Here is a 20,316-nt window from a genome sequence, read left to right as displayed (position 1 = left end):
CTACAGGCCCCTACAGGCTAAAGTATTCACACCCCATTAAAGTCCTTTTAGCAGCTGACCACCACAAACTCTGCTGATTTTACTGCCATTTGATTTGGCAGATCAACACAAAGCAGCACATCCAGGCTCATTAGTGGAAACTTTTCCCCCCTGAATAACTCCATCTAATAAAAGTGAAGATGAAATGTGCTGCAGATTTCTTTGAAGACTCATTAGTTTGAAACAGTCCAAGAAGAAAAGCTTGGATTTTCTCCATTGCTGCATCAGAGCAAATGTTCTTCAGCTTTAACAGCTTTGAGTCAACTTTAAAGCTGAAAACTAAAGAGATCACCAAGAAGTTAGTTGATGTGTTTGTGGACTGAAAACCAGCAGATCAGATTCCTCCTGTAAAGCCTTTAGAACGGCAGCAGAAAGAGGTTCTCCAAAACTTTCCCACGTAGAAACAAACAACTAGTTTCCTTTTGCTCCACTTCACCATGATATGCTACTTTGTCTCCATGTGTCTCCTAAAATGGCCAGAAAAGCCAATAAGGCCACGGTTAGGGCTGCAGTTAGATGTGGGGGAGCATCAGGGAGAAAAGGCTCAGAAGGTCATAAATTAGGCTCAGAAATGATGGATTTGATCTGGGCCAGATTTTGAATCCATCAAGCTGTCAATTCAAAGTTGACAGAAAGGACTTGCTGTATTTTGTTGCCTCCAGGTTAGGGATGAGTCTCTGCCTCCAGCCAAGGAGTTCACATGATCTTTGGTGTCTTGTTCCTGTGTGATGGCAGCATGGAGCAGGATGAAGGGCAGACAGCTGGAGGCTTCATCCGCACTAATCAGAATCAGCTGCTTTACTGACAACCTTTGAGCAACAAACCAGCAATCTGACTTTGCTTCCACTTTGCTCTCAGTCTTCAGACGTTTTCAACAGAAATCTAAAGAATTTGGTGGATTTCTTCTAGTTTTTGTCACATGGAAACTTTTCAGATCATCAAATGAATTTTAATGTCAGACAAACAGAACCTGAGTAGATCCAGAAAGTCGTTTTAAAGTCATTCTTGTATTTCGTCTGCTTCAAGCCTTGGCGGCAGCAGCTGCCATCAAGTGGTTCTGATAACTGCTAATCAGTCTTTTCCATCAGCTGGACCAGTTTGGACCCGCTCTGCTTTGCAGAACTTTTTCATTCAGACACATTGGAGGCTTTTCCAGCATGAACAGCCTGTTTAAGGTCAGGCCACAGCATCTCAGTCAGCTTTAGCTCCAGACTTTGACTAGGCCACTCCACAACCTTCATCCCTGGCTTTGCTGCTGAGCTTTGGATCATTGTCCTGCTGCAGAACCTCAGTCAGCTTGAGTCTAAGGTCCAGAACTGCTTGCAGGACTTTCTTCTCCAGGATTTTCTGTCAAAGAGCAGAATTCATGCTTCCTTCAGTTCTAGCAAGTCCTCCAGGTCCAGAAGAAGCAGAAGCACCCAGACCATCACACTGCCACCACCGTGTTTGACTGTAGGCCTGATGTTGTGCTTCTGAAACGCTGTCCTAGTTCTTCAGCAGATGGAACGGACCCACACCTTCCAGAAAGGTCCAGTTTGTCTCATCAGTCCCAGAATATTTCCCCAAAAGTCTTGATGATCATCCAGATGTTTTTGGCTCTTTGGCTTCTTGTGGCTCAGCAGTGGTTCTGGTCTTGGACCTCTCCCATGGAGGCCATTTTTCCACTTTCTCTCTAATTGTTGAATGCTGACCTCTGACCTTAACTGAGGCAGTGAGTCCTGCAGAGCTTCACATGTTGTTCTGCTTCCTCTGGGACCTCCTGGATGAGTCCTTGTTAAATCTCTCAGTCATTTAGATGTGACTCAGATTTTTATGCTAGATGTGCTTCGTTCAACTGCCTCCTTTTTTACCTCAGCTTTTTTACCTTCATTGCACTATTCAGTTTACAGCATTTTAGGATTCTATGGTACTCCACAGGGAAGTATAATAAGTCCTTTATTATTTTCGATAATGATAGATGATGTGTTTCAAAATATAGATAATGGAATGGGTTTTTCTCTTTTTGCTGACGATGGAGCTATGTGGAAGAGAGGGAGAAATTTGGAATTTATTACTAAAAAGATGCAACAAGCTATTGTTAAATTTGAAGAATGGTCATTAAAATGGGGATTTAAATTTTCAGTCGATAAGACTAAAACAATGTTCTTTTCAAGGAAGAAAATTAATGATGGTAAATTAAAATTTTATAATCAAGAAATAGAAAGAGTGAAGCAATTTGAATTTTTAGGGGTTTGGTTTAATGAAAGAATCACATGGAATGTACATATTCAAAGAGTTTTAGACAAATGCAAGAAAGTAATAAATATTATGAGATGTTTAATTGGTAGGGAGTGGGGAGCAGATAGAATAGCATTAAAGAATATATATACAGGATTAATTAGATCAGTGATAGACTATGGAAGTATTGTGTATAATTCAGCAGCAGAGACAAATTTACAAAAACTGGATCGGATTCAATATCAAGCAATGAGATTATGTACAGGAGCAATTAAAACTACACCAACAGCCGCATTATTGGTAGAAATGGGAGAAATGCCACTTGCATTTAGAAGAGAGCAATTAACATTAAATTATTTCTATTAATCATAGAAAGGATCATCCAACTCTACAAACAATAAAACCTTGTTGGGAAAAAGAAGTAAAAGATATTAGAAGTTTTGGTTGGATTGTATGTGAAAAAATAACAGAATTCAAAATAGATCAGATTAGTATAAGCCAAACAGTTCCAGTATCAGTTATACGACCATGGATAATTACAGATGCTAGGGTAGATTTTACTTTGTTGGAAAGAAGAAAGGATAAGGAATTCATATTAAACTCATATATAGTACAGGAATATATTAATAAATATTATAATTATGTAAAAATTTATACAGATGCCTCTAAAAATATAACAAATCAAATAGGAGTAGCCTTTATTGTACCAGAATTTAATGTTAAAATTAGGAAAAGAATAAGTGATGAAGTTTCAATTTATACAGGAGAAATGATTGCAATATTATTAGCTGTTCAATGGGTGGAAGAAGTTAAACCACTAAGATCAGTCATATGTTCAGATTCTAGCTCATCTTTAATTAGTTTGCAATATAATCATTCAGAAAGCAGGCCAGATATTTTAATAGAAATACAACAGACACTATATAGAATAAATATGATGGGTTTAATTATAAATTTTGTATGGATACCGGCACATTATGGAGTTAAAGGAAATGAACAGGTATATAGGGTAGCAAAAGAAGCTGTTAGAAATTCATCAGTGGATTTATTTGTTAATTTAGTAAATCTGAAGTCAAAATGTTAATTAAACAGAAAATAAAGGATAAATAGCAAAAGGAATGGGAGAAAGGAAATAAAGGACGTTGGTTTTATAAAATTCAAAAGAAAATTGGAGAAATGAGAAGAACAGAAAGAACAAGAAGAGAATAAACAATCATTTCTCGAATGAGGTTTGGCCATACCGGATTAAATGGTGCTCTGTTTATTTTAGGAAAACATAGGAATGGCAAATGTGAATATTGTGGGGTAGATGAAACAGTTGAGCACGTGATGTTATACTGTAATAAATATGAGGAGGAGAGACAGCAATTAATTCGAAATTTGAGTAAAGTAAAAGTTAAATTAGATTTATTTCAATTATTCAGAAGTATTTCAGATAGTAATATTTACAGTATAGTATTTCAATATCTAAAAGTAACACATTTATATAATAGAATTTAATTCCTGAGAGTCATTCTGGTCCACACTCCATTCCAGTAGATGGCGGAAATGCATCTATCTGTTGTTTGCCAACCGCCAAAAAATTTCGAAGAAGAAGAAGAAGCATATGACGTACTAACAGAGCGACGACGAAAACACAAGCCAGGCTACTCTTGCTGCTGCAGGTAAAGGCTCGTTAGCTCAGCAAATAAGCAACATGTCGGCAGAGGATATTTGCCGTTTATGTAAAGATAATTTGCGAATAAAAGGCATAATTTCAGGTTCCCGGTCCATATTCCAAAAGAATGATGCAAGAGAAAAAAGCATTAGCGAGTGGCTAACAGAATTAGGACTACCGCTGTCTGAAAATGTTTCTAGATCAGGTCGTATTTGCTTGAGTTGCTTCCGCTTGATTGGTAGACTACAGGATGATTTCGACGTTTTTAGAAGATGGCAAGAAGCAGAGAAAGACTCAAACCCAGCAGAAGCATCAACCTTAACATCACAGGCAACTGCCGAATCTTCAAACGCATCATCAACAGGCAAGAAACGCCCTGAGAAACGGGACAGAGAGCCGACCCCTTCCAAGACGTGTCTCCAGCCCCCAACACCAACAGCACCTCCAGCTCCAAAGTACTCAAGGCCGACTACAGACAACGTAACCCCAAAGACGGCACGGCAAAGTTTGACGGAGGTAATTAGAACTGAATGTGAAACATAACTTGTGTTTGGTTAAAGTGCTGATATCACTGATGTATGACGTCAGACCCAGTACACGGGTAGAACATGTAGCTGCTAGGATCCCAAAGGACTAAAAAAAAAAGCTCATCCTCGAACATCAAACGCCATTCCCTACACAATAGACTATGTAAGATAATCTTCTTGAGCCTTGATTGTCTCACCAGCTTGTTTTTATTATTATTTATTATAGCTATAACATACACACCCATGTTTCTTATATCCATATGACAGACACAATTCAACCACACCAGTACCTTGTATATATAGTGTACAGATTGGCTGTAATTAAAAAAGTGTATCTTTTTCTGATCTGTAATAAACACTGTTGTCTTGTGATAACATCTTGATATCAGGAATTTAGCTACATTGTTGTCAAAGGCTTAATGCATCAGGATTTTGCTACCCAGGATAACAAATTATTAATCGTCTGAATCTGAGTATACTAGTAGTTTACTAATGAACCCTTTTTATTTGTGTTTCAGGTTATTATTCACTACCCATCCCATCCAAAGGGTGACAGAATTGTATGTCAGGCAAACACGGCAGCAATTGTTGAAAATATTGCAAAGCAGAATTGGTCACGGGCGGCCAATCAGATGGTCAAAAACAAAGACATCTTAGAAGCACTTAAGGAAAACATCCTTCAAGTTATTGAGGATGAGATAAAGTTCCTATGCAACCCGCTTAAGGGTTTCATGCTTTGGCGGTCATCAGCTGCTGATTTGAAGGCATTTTCTTTTGCAAACCTTCAGTCAGATCTTCAGTCTATGGCACCATTCACATATTCCATATTTTCTCAAATCACCAAAGGTTCTCCCCATCCCACTTGTGCTTCTGCTGCTATAGCCTTGCAAGGAAGGGAACCACGCTTGTCGGCCTTTGCCTACTACGTAAACAGTGTGCTGCAGTATGGTGGGGCCAAAAAAGCTGTTTACAAAAGGTTAAGCAAACTGTGTATAACAACTGCACACAATCATGCTATTGGAAAGCAAAAACAGTTGGCAACTACATGCGGTGAAGAGTTACAGCTACAAAAAGTAGCCCATGAAGTCTTCCTCAAGTCTCAAAAGGAACATGGAGGCACGGATGTGGAGGGAGCTAGGGCAACAAGAACACTAAGTGACACAGTGGACCTGGACACAGCTACGCTAAGCATGGAACATTGCATTTCAACAGGTGAGAGGGACCAGCCATTAAGATGGCCAAATTGTCAGTCATCCAAAAAACGCTTTTTTGTTTATCTCTTTTAGAAAGAGGGTCGCATGTTTTCTTCTGGCTGTTCACTATGGAGGACCAATCCTGCCAACATTTAGAATATATAAAGAAATAAATCACTTAAATACTGGTCCAAAAAGTAGCTAATAATATAAAACTGTGTCATTAAATGCAACAAAATAATAAAACGACATTTATATATTAACTGTTCAATTGATCAGCTACAAATATATGTTTATATATCGATGTTTAACTGTCACATTATAGCTCGTCTTATTCTATCCAATTTAGTCATTATTAAACATTTTAACAGAATAATTTAATTAAATCTCCACAACAGAATGACCCTAAAGTTACCGGTGATCATTTCTAGGGTGAAACTGTCAGTTCCTGAGGTTCAGTTTTCTCTTCACTGCTGATCAAATCTTTTTCTCTAAACTGAATCTTTCCCATCGTTGTAACATTGTAAAGATCTAGTTGTTCATAAAGCATGTAATGTGTTTCAGTGTTGGCTGCAGATGTTAAAGAAGAGGCTCCTGAAGAACAGAGTCCTGAGGAGGAGCAGCAGGAGTCAGAGCCCCTCTACATAAATGAGGAACAGGAGGAACCCGGGGTCCGTCAGGAAGGAGAGCAGCTCCTTGTGAAGGAGGAGACTGATAGCAGGTTTCCATTAACTGCTGCTCCTATCAACAGTAAGGATTGCTTTACTTTGTTTCTGTGTCCTGTGTTGCAGCTAAAGGCCAAAACTCTCTGGATTCATCAGCTTCCTATCAGACAAAACTATAAAAATTAATGTGTGTCGCTGTTGTTAAAATGTTAGTAAAATGCAACACACAATAAGATTAATTTATGTGACAATGTAGGAAATTTTATACATTGCCCGAGTCCTGCATACATCTAATCCTACCAGAAAGATAGAAACGGTTTGCAGTAGTGAAATGGGTTAATTGATAGGTCACGTTATTCCAACTCCAGATGTACACATCATGTAAACACCCAACGAAAGGCACCTGAGGTAATTGAGGATGACTCTTTATTGTTTCTCTAGCTGGTTCATGAGTCCAATCACATAACACCTCGTCTCCGGTTAAACATGGGTTAAGATGTCCTTGTTGTAGCATACATACCATCCCTTTATCAGCAGTCTCACATAGATCCAGGTCATAGGTGTAGTTTGTCTGTGGGTCAAACCAATCACCATCCAGTTTCAAAAACCAATACCCCTGTACAGTCACTACGGGCAATATATAATAATGACAGACAGTAGTACTATCGTAACATCATATTGTGTCCAATGTCCTTCACACATAGTAGCATTACAATAGGTCTTCTGTGATTCTAGTTGTAACCAACTATTACTACTAATGTTCCATAGTTGTCTCCGTTCGTGGAAATTTCCGGTAGTAACCACACGCTTAAACCGTTCTTGTTATATATGAGCGTGCATCATTTGTACGTTACATACCATCCAGTTCAAAGTTATAGAAATGTTCGTTAACACTTCTGCTGTCGTGTTCCACATTTTAATTTGCCAGTTCAGTTCTTTAAGGAAGATCTTTGCCGTTTCCTCCTGTGATGTTACAACAGTAGGCATCCATAATCCAACCTGATGAACAGCTCTTGATGCATGCTGTCCAGTGTTTAATAACATAGTTCTTGTTACTTTTTTGTCAAAAGTGTTGGAAACACTTAACACAGTACCTGTTCCACCAAGCAAAGTGTCCCACCATGCACGTTTCGTCCTAGTGCATGTTGGCAGAGGAAAAAAAAAAAAAAACTTTCCAGTGAATTTTATTTGTTATCGTCGATTGTGCCATTTGTTGACAAGTGTGTGCAGCAGGTGCAATTTGAGTGTGTGTCTTCTTACACGCTCGTTCTGTAGATGATTCATATTGGCACAAACCTCTCCTTGAAACCACTTTAACGTTACATCCCTTGAAGACTACTGGCATGCTTCTTACACGCCACTGAGAGCATGTGTAGTCATCCTGGATTCCATTGCGCATGCTGTCTCCCCATCACAGTTGATACGGCTGAACCACTTCTTTCAGGATCCAGCCTGGTGCTTCTGCCCAACAGAGGTGTGCCAGCAGGACCATGGCAGCGAGGACACGGAGGATGATGGCCCCAAATCCTGCACCAGCCCTGTGGTGCCTCCCATGGTTTGGGACGTCCGCCATGGCGCTGTCCCTCGGGTCGTCCAATCAGCAGATCCCAGGGAAAAATGGATCTGAAATCAAAAATTAGTATTGCTATGAGGGGAGAGGGAAAGGGAGAAAAAAAATTAGTTTTCTCTTACATAGCACTTAGACACTGGCACATTTATCCATTTTTCCCCTTGGTATAATACTGCCACTGTTGCATCAGTGCCTTGTGAAATGATTTCAGCTGGTCTAGGTGGACCATTTTCCTGTCTCACCCAAACTTTGGCTCCTGGTTTATCTGTTGAGCCAAACCCCCCTGCTCCTCTTACAGTGATGACGCTCAGACCACAACCTCGTCTACCTGCTCCCCCATTACATTCCACTGGTGAGGAGACAAAAGGCACAGAAGAAGTCAGTGAAAGTTTGGTCAGACGAAGCCAGTGAGAGACTGAAGGACTGTTTCAGAACCACAGACTGGAGCATGTTCCAAAGCTCTCATGGAGACGACATCACTGACTACATGAACTTCTGTGTGGAGAGCATTGTGCCAACACGACGGCTACGATGCTTTCCAAACAACCCCCGCTGGGTGACCCCTGAGCTGAAAGTCCTCCTGAACCAGAAGAAGAGGGCTTTCTACTCAGGGGACAGAGAGGAGCAGCGTAGAGTCCAGCGGCAGCTCCAGTGGAAGATCAGGGCAGCAAAGAAGGATTATGGGAAGAAGATGGAGGAGCAGCTGGCACAGAACAACGTCAGGGATGTGTGGAGAGGTCTGAAGAACATCTCCGGCTTCGGGCAGAGGACCAGCAGGGCTGCAGACGGTGACACCAAGTCTGCAGATGAGTTGAACACATTCTTCACACGGTTCGACTCCCCCCACACTGGCCCCCTTCCTGCCGTCAACTCTCCACATGTCTCCAACCACCAGCCCTCCAGAGATCTACCATCCCCCCCACCGCCACTCCTATCAACGACTGACCCATCCACACCTTCAGCCCTACCTTCTTCTCCCCTCACAGTCACACCAATGCAGGTGAGAGGACAGCTGACGAGGCTGAAACAAAGGAAAGCCTCAGGACCGGACGGCATCCCCCCCAGGCTACTGAGGACCTGTGCAGATGAGCTCTGTGAGGTCCTCAGCTACATCTACAACCTGAGCCTCAGCCGGGGGGTGGTGCCCACCCTGTGAAAGACCTCCTGTGTGGTACCGGTTCCCAAAACACCGCACGCCAGGGAACCGGCCGACTTCAGACCAGTCTCCCTGACCTCCCACCTGATGAAGACCATGGAGCGCCTCATCCTAGCTCACCTACGCACCGTGGTGAGCCCCACCCTGGACCCGCTGCAGTTTGCCTACCAGCCCAACATCGGAGTAGAGGATGCCATCATCTACCTGCTGCAGCGGGCGCTCACCCACCTGGAGACCACCGGGAGCGCTGTGAGAGTCATGTTCTTTGACTTCTCCAGCGCTTTCAACACCATCAGACCGGTGCTGCTGAGGGGGAAGCTGGAGGACGCTGGGGTGGACAAACATCTGGCTGACTGGACCATGGACTACCTCACTGACCGCCCTCAGTAAGTGCGGCTGTATGGCTGTCAGTCAGAGGTGGCACTCTGCAGCACTGGGGGCCCCCCAGGGCACTGTTCTGTCTCCGTTTCTCTTCACTCTTTACACCTCGGACTTCACCTACAACACGGACAGCTGCCACCTTCAGAAGTTCTCTGACGACTCGGCCATTGTGGGCTGCGTGTCTGAGGGGAACGAGCTGGAGTACCGGTCGGTCATCATGGACTTTGTGGACTGGTGTGAGAAAAACCATCTGTGCTTAAACACCAGTAAGACCAAGGAGATGGTGATTGACTTCAGGAGAAGACCCCCATCTCACTCACCTGTGAACATCCAGGGGCCGGACATAGAATACCTGGGTGTTCACGTCAACAATAAGCTGGACTGGACTCACAACACAGTCGCTCTGTATAAGAAGGGCCAGAGCCGCCTCCACCTCCTGATGAGGATGAGGTCCTTTGGAGTGAGCAGGCCTCTGCTAAAAACTTTTTATGACTCTGTGGTGGCCTCAGCCTCCTCTACGCTGTCGTCTGCTGGGCTCCTGGCAGTGCAGAGCGGGACAGAAAGAGGCTGAATAAGCTGGTGAGGAAGGCCACTTCTGTCCTGGGCTGCACTCTGGACTCTGTGGAGGAAGTGGCTGAGAGGAGGGTGTTGTCCAAGTTCACATCCATCATGGACAACACCTTCCACCCCCTGCACCAGACTGTAGAGGAGCTGAGCAGCTCCTTCAGTGACAGACTTAGACATCCTGTCTGTAAAAAGGAGCGCTACAGCAGGTCATTCATCCCTGCTGCTATCAGACTTTACAATGCTGCACTGTAACTGTGACCATAACTGTAACAATTAATGTGCAATAATCTATTTAATACACTGTCCTACAACCCGTGCAATAATCCTGATGTAGTGACTTCTGCTGCTATCACCACCTGAACATAAGTCAGCCCACATGTATGTATGTATGTACAAATGTATACAATGTATATGCACGTACATACGCGTAGGTGCGTATGTAAGTAGGCGCATAGATATATGTATATATTGAAGTATACAGATATGTTTATATATATATATATATATATATATATATATATATATATATATATATAGACCACCAAGAATGTAAATGAGACATCATATGCTCATTCCTATTTCCTTTTTTGTATTTTTTTGGTATTCTTTCTGATCCATTTTATATATGAAGATCCACTGTATATAACTGAATGCACCTTCCCTACTCTGCACCTTCTTGTATGAGCCGATGTGACGAGTGAATTTCTCCATTGTGAGATCAATAAAGGCCATCTTATCTTATGTTAGTGGGGGCATCAATTTCTTGAACCTCTGTCATTCCACAGGGTTTCACTAGCAGTTGTGCTATTTTTCTCCTTTCTCAATTACCAGGGATTTTCTCCTTGATAATCCCCATCAGTCACTCCAGCTTGTATTGTCATTAACAGCTGAGGCCTGCAACTCCACAGGCCCGCACATCATCTTTCCCTTTGACACAGCTTGTTGTGTGGCTTTCTTAGCCAAATCTAATGCTCTTTGCTGTGCTTCTTCCCAGATAAAATTTTCTTTTTCAGGCCCTTCTCAGAATTGGAATGACCACATCCTTGTGCCATAAAATGCCTAATGTTTACACAATGTATAAACAAATGTGTAAATAAATGTAGGTGAATTTCATGCTGAAATATTTTTAACTCCTGTACTAAGCATTTACATATACATTAATACATTTTCCATTCAGATAAAATCACAAGTTTTATTGTTCATTTATTTTTACTCTCTTATTCACACATATAATCCTGAGCGGTTTCTCAGTTTGTCAAATGCAGAGGCAGTAAGTCTGCCCCTGGAGCAATTGGCCTATTATTCAATTGGGCCAATGCTTGCATCAATTTAGGCTTCCAATCTGTTAAGTCATGATTATCAGACATTTTTTGAATGATTCTTTCAACAATCCATTCATCCTCTCAATCAGCCCAGCAGCCTGCGGATAATATGGAATCTGATAAATCAATTCGATATGTCGTTCTTATATCATCAATTGACCAATTCGTGATCTGAATTGGCGGGGCTCGGCCTTCATCCTAGTTAAACTCCATCAGATCCGTCAGATCAGGGTACATGTTGCTCCTCCTATCTTTGTTCTTTCTTTTCCTTTTCCTCACTCTCCTTACTTTCACCTCTTTGCCCGAGGATTCCTCAGAGTCTGACACCTCAATCTCAACCACTTTAGCAGGTTTTCTGCGCACAACAGACTCAGATTCTTCAGCAGGTGGATCCGATGGTGTGGGATGAATCGTCTCTAGCAACAGCTGAATCAAATAATTTAATGGGTCCAGCTCAGCACCAAATCCTGCACAGTTAACTTTTAAGCCTCTTCTTTGACACATCTGTCTCAACTCATCAGTAGGTAATGCGTGTATCTCTGAAGCAGGCACCCCAGCATTAATCAGTGCTCTCCACAACATGTTGCGTGGTGGACCCTGTTCATTTCTCCCCCGCTCCCTCTGCGGCCTGCGGACCGGAGTTTGTTGAACTTGTGGTCTGCATTCCTCCTGCTTGCCCCATTCTCCCAGATTCCCCAGCTCCATGATTCGAGCCTTAATGGTTTCCATCGGGGCATCTGGAGCTCCCAGCATCACAGTAAGCATAGCTGCCCGATAATGCTGTGGGGCAGTTTTAATCAACTGATCTCTCACCACCTTCGGAACAGCCACTTGCTGATATCCAGCCACCATCCCCACTGGTAACGAATCACGCACACACAGCCTCGTCAGCCTCTGCACACACTCCTTTAATGTTAACCATGGTCCAGAGATTTCGGGCCAATCAGATACATTGGGACACGTTGCTCGTTCTGCCTCAGACCACACGTCAAACAATGATCTCGCCTGATCCCCCAAATTTCTCGCTTCTTGCCTATAATTAGCATTTACATCAATTACCTCATTACCTTGAGAATCTAGCCGCTGCCGGAAGGCTGCGGGTATATGCTGCTGCTCTCTTCTCCTTCGGACGACGGGTTTAACCCCCAATGGAGGGAAAGGACGTGGATCTGGAGGACCTCCAGAATCACTGTCCTCCTCATCGTCCCACATATTACCGTCCCAGCTTTCGGGATCCCACCCAGACCCCATTCCAGTTACAAACGAACTGACTTTTTTCAGAGGAAAACGGCTGGGTTTTTTCCTTGTTAACACAGACACCTGGGCCACAGCTTTTTCTGCAACACTGGTCATCTGTTCCAGCTGATTAGTCAGCATTTGCACATGCTGCCGATACAGTGACTCAGCAGACTGCAGCTCAGTCATTGCCTGTCTGTCTTTTAACTGCTGAGTTTTTAATTGTTGGCCAGCTTCATACTGCTGCTTCCATGTCGTGGCACAAATCCACAAACGCCTCTGTAATCCGTCCACCGGAGCCTTTTTTTGCACCTCAATTTTCTGCAACACTTTCAATAATTCTTCGGGTCCCGCTGCCTCCAGCGGGCCGCTCCACGGCTCCGGTCTGCCCCCACCATCGCGCAAATACAGCGCTATCTGCTTAGAATTAGGAAGCTCCCATCCGGGAACTACCTCTTCCCTCTGAATTTTCTCATCAGAGTTCTTATTTCTCCTTTTAAACATATTTCTAAACATATTTGTGTATTGTAGTCTCTCCTCCAATCCTGCCGACAACGCCAAAATGTTTTATGAAATGTTTATTTCAGGATCGGGAGAGATCGGCAAACACAAATAAGGACTCAAACACTGTTTCTGTTAGAATATAAGGCACACATTTATTATTATTCCCCACAGAATACAGCACATCAAAACAACTAGCTCTTCACACACGCAAAGTAGCAAGCATTAAAGCAACAAGCTTTCAAACAGACGTGACGCTCAACAGATTCTCAGAATCAGCTCTTACCATTGACATGAACTGGGAGCCCTCAGTCCTAGGTTAAGATCAGCGTTCACGATGCCGGTATTCCACACACGAACTCACGGCAGACTCACCGGGCTGAGGGCAGTCACCTCTTTATATACTTGTAAACAAAGAGGCAGATGTGGAGCGAGAGTGGCCATCTCTCCCTCCACAGCTGCCCTGCTTCCCAAAACATGTTTCCCAAACAGAAACTGTTCCCAGCATCTCAGCAGTGTGTGAAGCAAAATAATATTGCAAACTCAGATAATAAAGCACAATATAAGCAAAATAAGGAATACAAGATCAGTCTTTCCCACAACACATTGTCACAAGTTCCCACCACAAGTTAAAACAAGTTATCTTAGTTTCATGTGAACTCAGGTGCGAACACCACAACAGCAATAATCAATGTGTGAACTGGCCAGTCCTCTCTCTTATTTATTTAACTGACCAGTCTTCCCATAATATTAAAAGTTATAAAACTGAGCAGGTTTTCCCATAATACATTGTTAAAGAGCAAAAATAATTCTTTAATATATCACATGGTTTTAAGCATTTAAATTTAAATTAATACTAAGTTTACATTTGAGAGACATAAAAAGACAACAAATAAGCATTAAAGTATGGTTTATGGGTTGGGTTCTGCAATGTTAAAAGATGAGTATAAAACTCATCTTTAGAACCAATCTCTGCTCACAATGGTGATCTGCACCGCCTAATCTACCTTCAGCAGTTATCATCAGTTATTGCACCGTAAACTGCAGAAAATACGAGCAGAGCGGCTCTTTCTGAGTTTACTCTCTGCTGCTGTCATGATGAGCTGCAGCGCGTTATGAGGCGGAGGGATATTTCGGCGTCACTTAGTTTAGAGCCCAAACAATCGACTTCACTTTCAGAAACAAGCCCAAAAACTGCCACCCCACAACTCATGAAATATACAAGTGACTTTAGAAAAAATAAAACCAAAGTTGCATAAAGTGGGATTCACAACAGCGAGCATACTTTCTAAGTGTGTCGTATCCCTCCGCCGCTCTGGTCGGTACACAAATGTTCCGGACAATGCAGACGACTCTCCCTGTGGCTCTACACTTCTCCAGGAGTGAATGCTGCTTGTCAGGACTTTGATGCAATCAACTGGGTTCCCTTATATAGGACATTTTTGAGACATGATCTGTATAATCTGACCTAATCTATATAATATGATTGAATTTGACTTTGTAAAGTGCCTTGAGATGACGTGTTTCAAGAATTGGCGCTATATAAATAAAATTGAATTGAATTCATGCCACTGGCAGAAAGTGTGAGAAATGTAGGAATTTGTCACATGAAATGCAGGCGATTGGTACGCTTGACGATGGATAAAACTTTCACAGACAGTCCCAGTTACTCATTGAATGTGCTCAGACCTGGCTGCAGGAACAAACTAAAAGGGGCTTTCTATTTTTCTTGGGTGTACAGTTATTGAGCAAACATTTTATTTACTTCAGACTGAACAGTGGCTCTATGACCACTCCTACAGTGCTGCAAAAAATCTCAATAAAATAAAACATTTCCATGTCATTTGGTGAGTTTTTAGAAGGAATTAATCAGAAAATTATATAAAAACACTGTAGTCATGTTGTGGGGAATACTCAGAACTTCTACATTTAAATAAAATTGCGTCTGTTTGCACTAACATGGTGCCCATGGGCACCAAGTAGCCCCAGGGACCACATGTGTTACCAGCAAGTCTATTCTAAAAAAATCACAATCCACCGGTGAGCTTAGTCCAAAATATTATCTTATTCTGTTACCATATTTTTCGTATTATAATGGACGCCTAAAGTTCTAAATTTTCTTAAAAAAAATCATGTTGCACCTTATATGTGATTAAAGTTATGATTACTGACTGATCTGATGTGGTACAATGTGCTAAAGAATCTGTTAAATGTGTAAGTACAACTTTGGTTAGCAACAAAGCCGTTCCACTCAATGGATATTGGGAGCATTACGGTACCTGATTAAACCCTTCAGTAGTCTGCCTGACTTTAGAGACTTGTGTACGTGAAGGGGCAGAGTTTTGAAGAATTTTTAATGTGCCTTATATTCCGTTGTGCCTATGTGTGGACAAATATGCTTTGTCCAATATTCCTAATGTGTCTAACATTTTGTTACAAAAGCATGGCTGAAAAGGTCAATATCGTGTCATCAGCACTTTAAGGTAAAAAAGATAGCTCTACAAAGAACAGAGTTTTTGAAGGGGTTATGTAATATTTTTGTGTTTTACTGTTCTACATGTTCTGTCAAAGAATTTGTTCTAACTAAATTACCTAAATATATCTTAATTAAAATGAGCCGCAGTTCTAGCTGAGATTCAAATACTATCTAATGTGAATGTGTTTCAATGTTTCCTGCAGATGTTAAGCAGAAGCTGATTGTTAAAGAAGAAGCTTCTTTAGACCACAGACCTCCTGATGACCTGCATGACCCAAAGCCCCCCCACATCAAGGAGGAACAGGAGGGAGTCTACATCAGTCTGCCAGGAGAGCAGCTCAATGGGAAGGAGGTGAATAATGCCATCAGGTTTCCAGTGGCTGCTCCTCCCATAAATACTCTGGATGATAAACAGTCTCTGCTGCTCTCACAGCTTTATCCAGACCAGATTAAAGGCAGAGAGCTTCCAGAAGAGAATGATGGGAAAGAGTCCATCAGGATACAAGATCGTGGAGATGCTTCCATTTCTTCAGAGGCTGAAGACACTGAGGAGGATGAAGAGGACAGAGATGTAGATCACCCTTTCTCTGAGCTGAAACACACTTCAGACTCTGGATATAATAAATGTTCTACAGAGAAGAAAAATGTGGAGTCATGTAGAAAAGGCCACACAGGAATGAAGTTTAGTTGCAAAGACTGTGGCAAAACATTTATTAAAAAATCCTCTTTAAACAAACACATGAGAATTCACACAGGAGAGAAGCCTTTCTGTTGTGATCTATGTGGGCAAAGATTTAGCGATAAAGGAGCTTTAAACAGACACATGAGAATCCATACAGGAGAGAAGCCTTTCTGTTGTGATCTATGTGGACAAAGCTTTAGTCAAAAATCACATGTAATTACACACATGAGAATCCACACAGGACAGAAGCCTTTCTGTTGTGATCTATGTGGACAAAGATTTAGTGAGAAAGGAAGTTTAAACAGACACATGAGAATCCATACAGGACAGAAGCCTTTCTGTTGTGATCTATGTGGACAAAGATTTAGGGAGAAAGGAACTTTAAACACACACATGAGAATCCATACAGGACAGAAGCCTTTCTGTTGTGATCTATGTGGACAAAGATTTAGTCGAAGAGGAAATTTAAACACACACATGAGAATTCATACAGGAAAGAAGCCTTTCTGTTGTGATCTATGTGGACAAAGCTTTAGCCTCAAACATCACTTAAACGAACACATGAGAATCCATACAGGACAGAAGCCTTTTTGTTGTGATCTATGTAGACAAAGATTTAGTCAAAAGGAAATTTTTACACACACATGAGAATCCACACAGGACAGAAGCCTTTCTGTTGTGATCTATGTGGACAAAGATTTAGTCGAAAGGGACATTTAAAATGTCACATGATAATCCACACAGGACAGAAGCCTTTCTGTTGTGATCTATGTGGACAAAGCTTTAGCCTCAAACAAAACTTAGAGACACACAAGAGAATCCATACAGGACAGAAGCCTTTCTGTTGTGATCTATGTGGACAAAGCTTTAGCCTCAAACATCACTTAAACGAACACATGAGAATCCATACAGGACAGAAGCCTTTTTGTTGCGATCTATGTGGACAAACCTTTAGCCGCAAACATCATTTAAACAGACACATGAGAATCCATACAGGACAGAAGCTTTTCTGTTGTGATTTATGTGAGGAAACATTTAGCCGAAAAACACATTTAAAAATGCATATGAAAATCCACACAGGACAGAAGCCTTTCTCTTGTGACCTATGTGGACAAAGATTTAGTCTAAAAGGAATTTTAAACACACACATGAGAATCCATACAGGACCCAAGCCCTCACGAGAAGATTTCGAGAAGTCCTCTCAAAATCCGAAATAATTGTTGTTGATTGCAGCAGTGTACAACAGTTCCTATTGAATTAGCTTGTAGAGTGCATTGCCTTGCTGTACAGAGATGTCACAGGATGTAGTGTCGGGCGGACATTATTGTGCCCAAATATGGGCAATAATGGCCGCCTCTACACACAGTGATTGAGAAAGCAATTTATGCTTTTATTTTCTTATGAACGCTAAATTCATTAAATCGCCACGGGCGTATTAGTTTTAGGTAAAGCTAATGATCCGCTGATTTTTCCTTGTAGACCGGACTCTTTTAAACACACACATGAGAATCCATATAGGACAGAAGCCTTTCTGTTGTGATCTATGTGGACAAAAAATTTGCAGCAAATCTAATTTACACAGACACATGTAAATCCATGCAATAAGACAAGGCAATTTCATTTGTATAGCACATTTCCGTACAAGGACAATTCCAATGAGTTACATGATTAAAACGTAGGTAAATAAAAATGTTAACAAATTTAAATTAATGATGTTTCAGTTAAAAGTTTAACCAGAACAATCAAAATCAATCCTAAGCGACTTGGTTTATAATCTTGATTTAAAAGAACTCAGGCTTTTAAGTACTTTTTACAGTCTTCTGGAAGTTTGTTCCCGATGGGTAGAATATAGGAAGTTAGCTTGTTACAACAAGTTGTAAAGTCCTTTGGGGTCGTCGTACTAGTTAAAGTGCTGTACAAGTACAAGCCAATTACCGGATTAGGTTTGAATCAGAAGACCTTAGTGGTCTGGAGGGTTTATACGCTGATAGCAAGTCTGCGATGTATTTAGATGCTAAACCTTTCAGGGATTTTATAGATAAACACATTTATTTTAAAGCCTATTTTTCGAGCTACAGGGAGGCAGTTTAAGGACTTTACGACCAGGTTGATGTTCCCTACTTTCTTAGTCTTAGCGAGGATGCAGGTAGCAGCGTTCTGGATCAACTGCAGTTAACTGATTGACTTTGTTGGTGGACCTGTGAAAACACCGTTTCAGTTATTGATTTGACTAAAATTAAATGCATGGATTATTTTTTTCATAACCTGTTGAGACATCCATTCTTGATCCTGGAAATGTTCTATAGGTGATAGAAGGTAGACTTTGTAATTGTGTTTAGATGGCTCTGGAGGTTCTAGTGCAACGGCGCTCAAACTGGGGTCCCCAGACCCTGAACTAAGTATCACAATGGACACATATTTAACGTCCACCTCATTAAGTAAGGTTAAAGCCAAATCAGCTAAAATTAGAAAGTATGACAACAATTACATCGAGTTTGGCTTTATGGACAATAGGGATGGGAGACCAAAATGTGCTGCCGTTTTTGGGGCCTATTCTTGAAAACAATACTTATTTTTATTTCTTTACATGATTTACATGATTGATGAGAAATGTTAGTTTTATCAAATATTGCACAACTAAAAATGATCAAACAAAACATTAACAATGGATATTAAATGGAGGGAGCAGCGAAGTTCTAATTTTAGATGTATTTATGTTTATTTTTAACAACATGCATAATTTCTGATGTGTTTAACTATAAAAAAGGCTGTTTAAAAATAGTATCAGCCTGAGGAATTTTCCCGTTGCTAAAAAGTACCTGGCCACGAAAACTTTGAGAACCCGTGCATTAGTGCACCCAGATTTTGGGCCTTGTCCAAAATCTGGAAGCAACAAGCTGTGTGCAAAAACTTTTTACTTCTGTTTTGTTTTTATTCAACTGAAGGATATTCTGGCACATCCATGCATTGATTTCACCATATGATCAGCCTTCATTCTCCCTGCTTCCACAATTTCCAACTAATTTGAGTTTGTTTTTATGGTTATAACGAGTGTTATTTACACAAGGGTTTAATACATTGATGGGATATTGATGTTTGTTTTCCACTCCACTTCTTATAACCAACATACGACTTGAAGCCTTTTAAAATTGGCTCCAAAAGTCAGCTACCCTAATCGTATTAGCTTCCAGATAACATTCGTTCTTCCTGAAAATGCAAATATGGTTTGTTTCAAACATACGTTTTGTTTGTTTTCGCTCCACCATCGTTCGATAGTGCAGTGAGCATTATTACCGCATTAATATGGAAGATTATTGTCAATGGTGTTTTTGTGTAACTTTAGGATTAACCCATTTAGCTTCCGATCGCTACAGCGACCCCTAGCTTCCCAGAGGAATAATGGCATTACTAAAATCAAGCATTACATAGTTAATGATTTCTCTGAGAAAAAAATCCTAAAAATGTGATTTTATGAAATAATGTTTAACTCTGGATATGCAGTGTAGATGAGTCAAAACATATTCACTGAATTATGATGATGAGGATCAACCATTTAATGTGTTTTTGTTTCTTTTGAGTGTACATCAATCCTTAGCTTCTTTTTTAATTTCATTTTGCTTAGTAGTTTTAGTTAAGTTTCACCAGCCTAGTAGAGAGGATTTGTTGATTGAAATAGTGTTAATTCAGATAAACAGCATTATATAGTGATGTTCTCTGGATGTTAATTTTATTCCTGTTAATAAATTCTTGAACTTGAAAAGAAGATGTCACTCATTCATTCTATATGTGTGCAGAGCTTGCTGTTGAATGAACGCTAGTGCTCGAATCATTCCTTTCAACTACTGTCCTGATATCAGCTGTTTGGGCTGATATTCACCGAACAATACCTAAGAAAGAGTTATTTTTAAAAACATTTAAATTAACCTAAAACGGTGTGTAAAAGCACAACATGCAGGTGAAAAACGGCAACCTCCATGGATGAAAAATAAGATTTTACATATCACAAGCAGCAATTTTTAAGTTAATCGGAAAATTACAACACATTTAGGCCAACATGTTCAACTAATCATGGATCCCTTTAAAGATGCGGTTGCTTGTGAAGTCCCTTTGGCTGACTTAGTCAGTGG

General features: G+C 41.0%; 1 protein-coding gene across 3 annotated transcripts in view; it reads left to right on the top strand.

Annotated features, from left to right (window-relative positions):
• The window catches only part of LOC118562406 (NACHT, LRR and PYD domains-containing protein 12-like), a 629,435-nt gene that overhangs the window by 486,697 nt on the left and 122,422 nt on the right, over positions 1-20,316 (top strand). The window lies entirely within an intron of this gene.

This window comes from Fundulus heteroclitus, unplaced genomic scaffold (genome assembly GCF_011125445.2).
Source record: "Fundulus heteroclitus isolate FHET01 unplaced genomic scaffold, MU-UCD_Fhet_4.1 scaffold_91, whole genome shotgun sequence".
Lineage (NCBI taxonomy): Eukaryota > Metazoa > Chordata > Actinopteri > Cyprinodontiformes > Fundulidae > Fundulus > Fundulus heteroclitus.
Note: the sequence above shows the minus strand (reverse complement) of the source record. Positions and strands in the feature narration are given on the sequence as shown.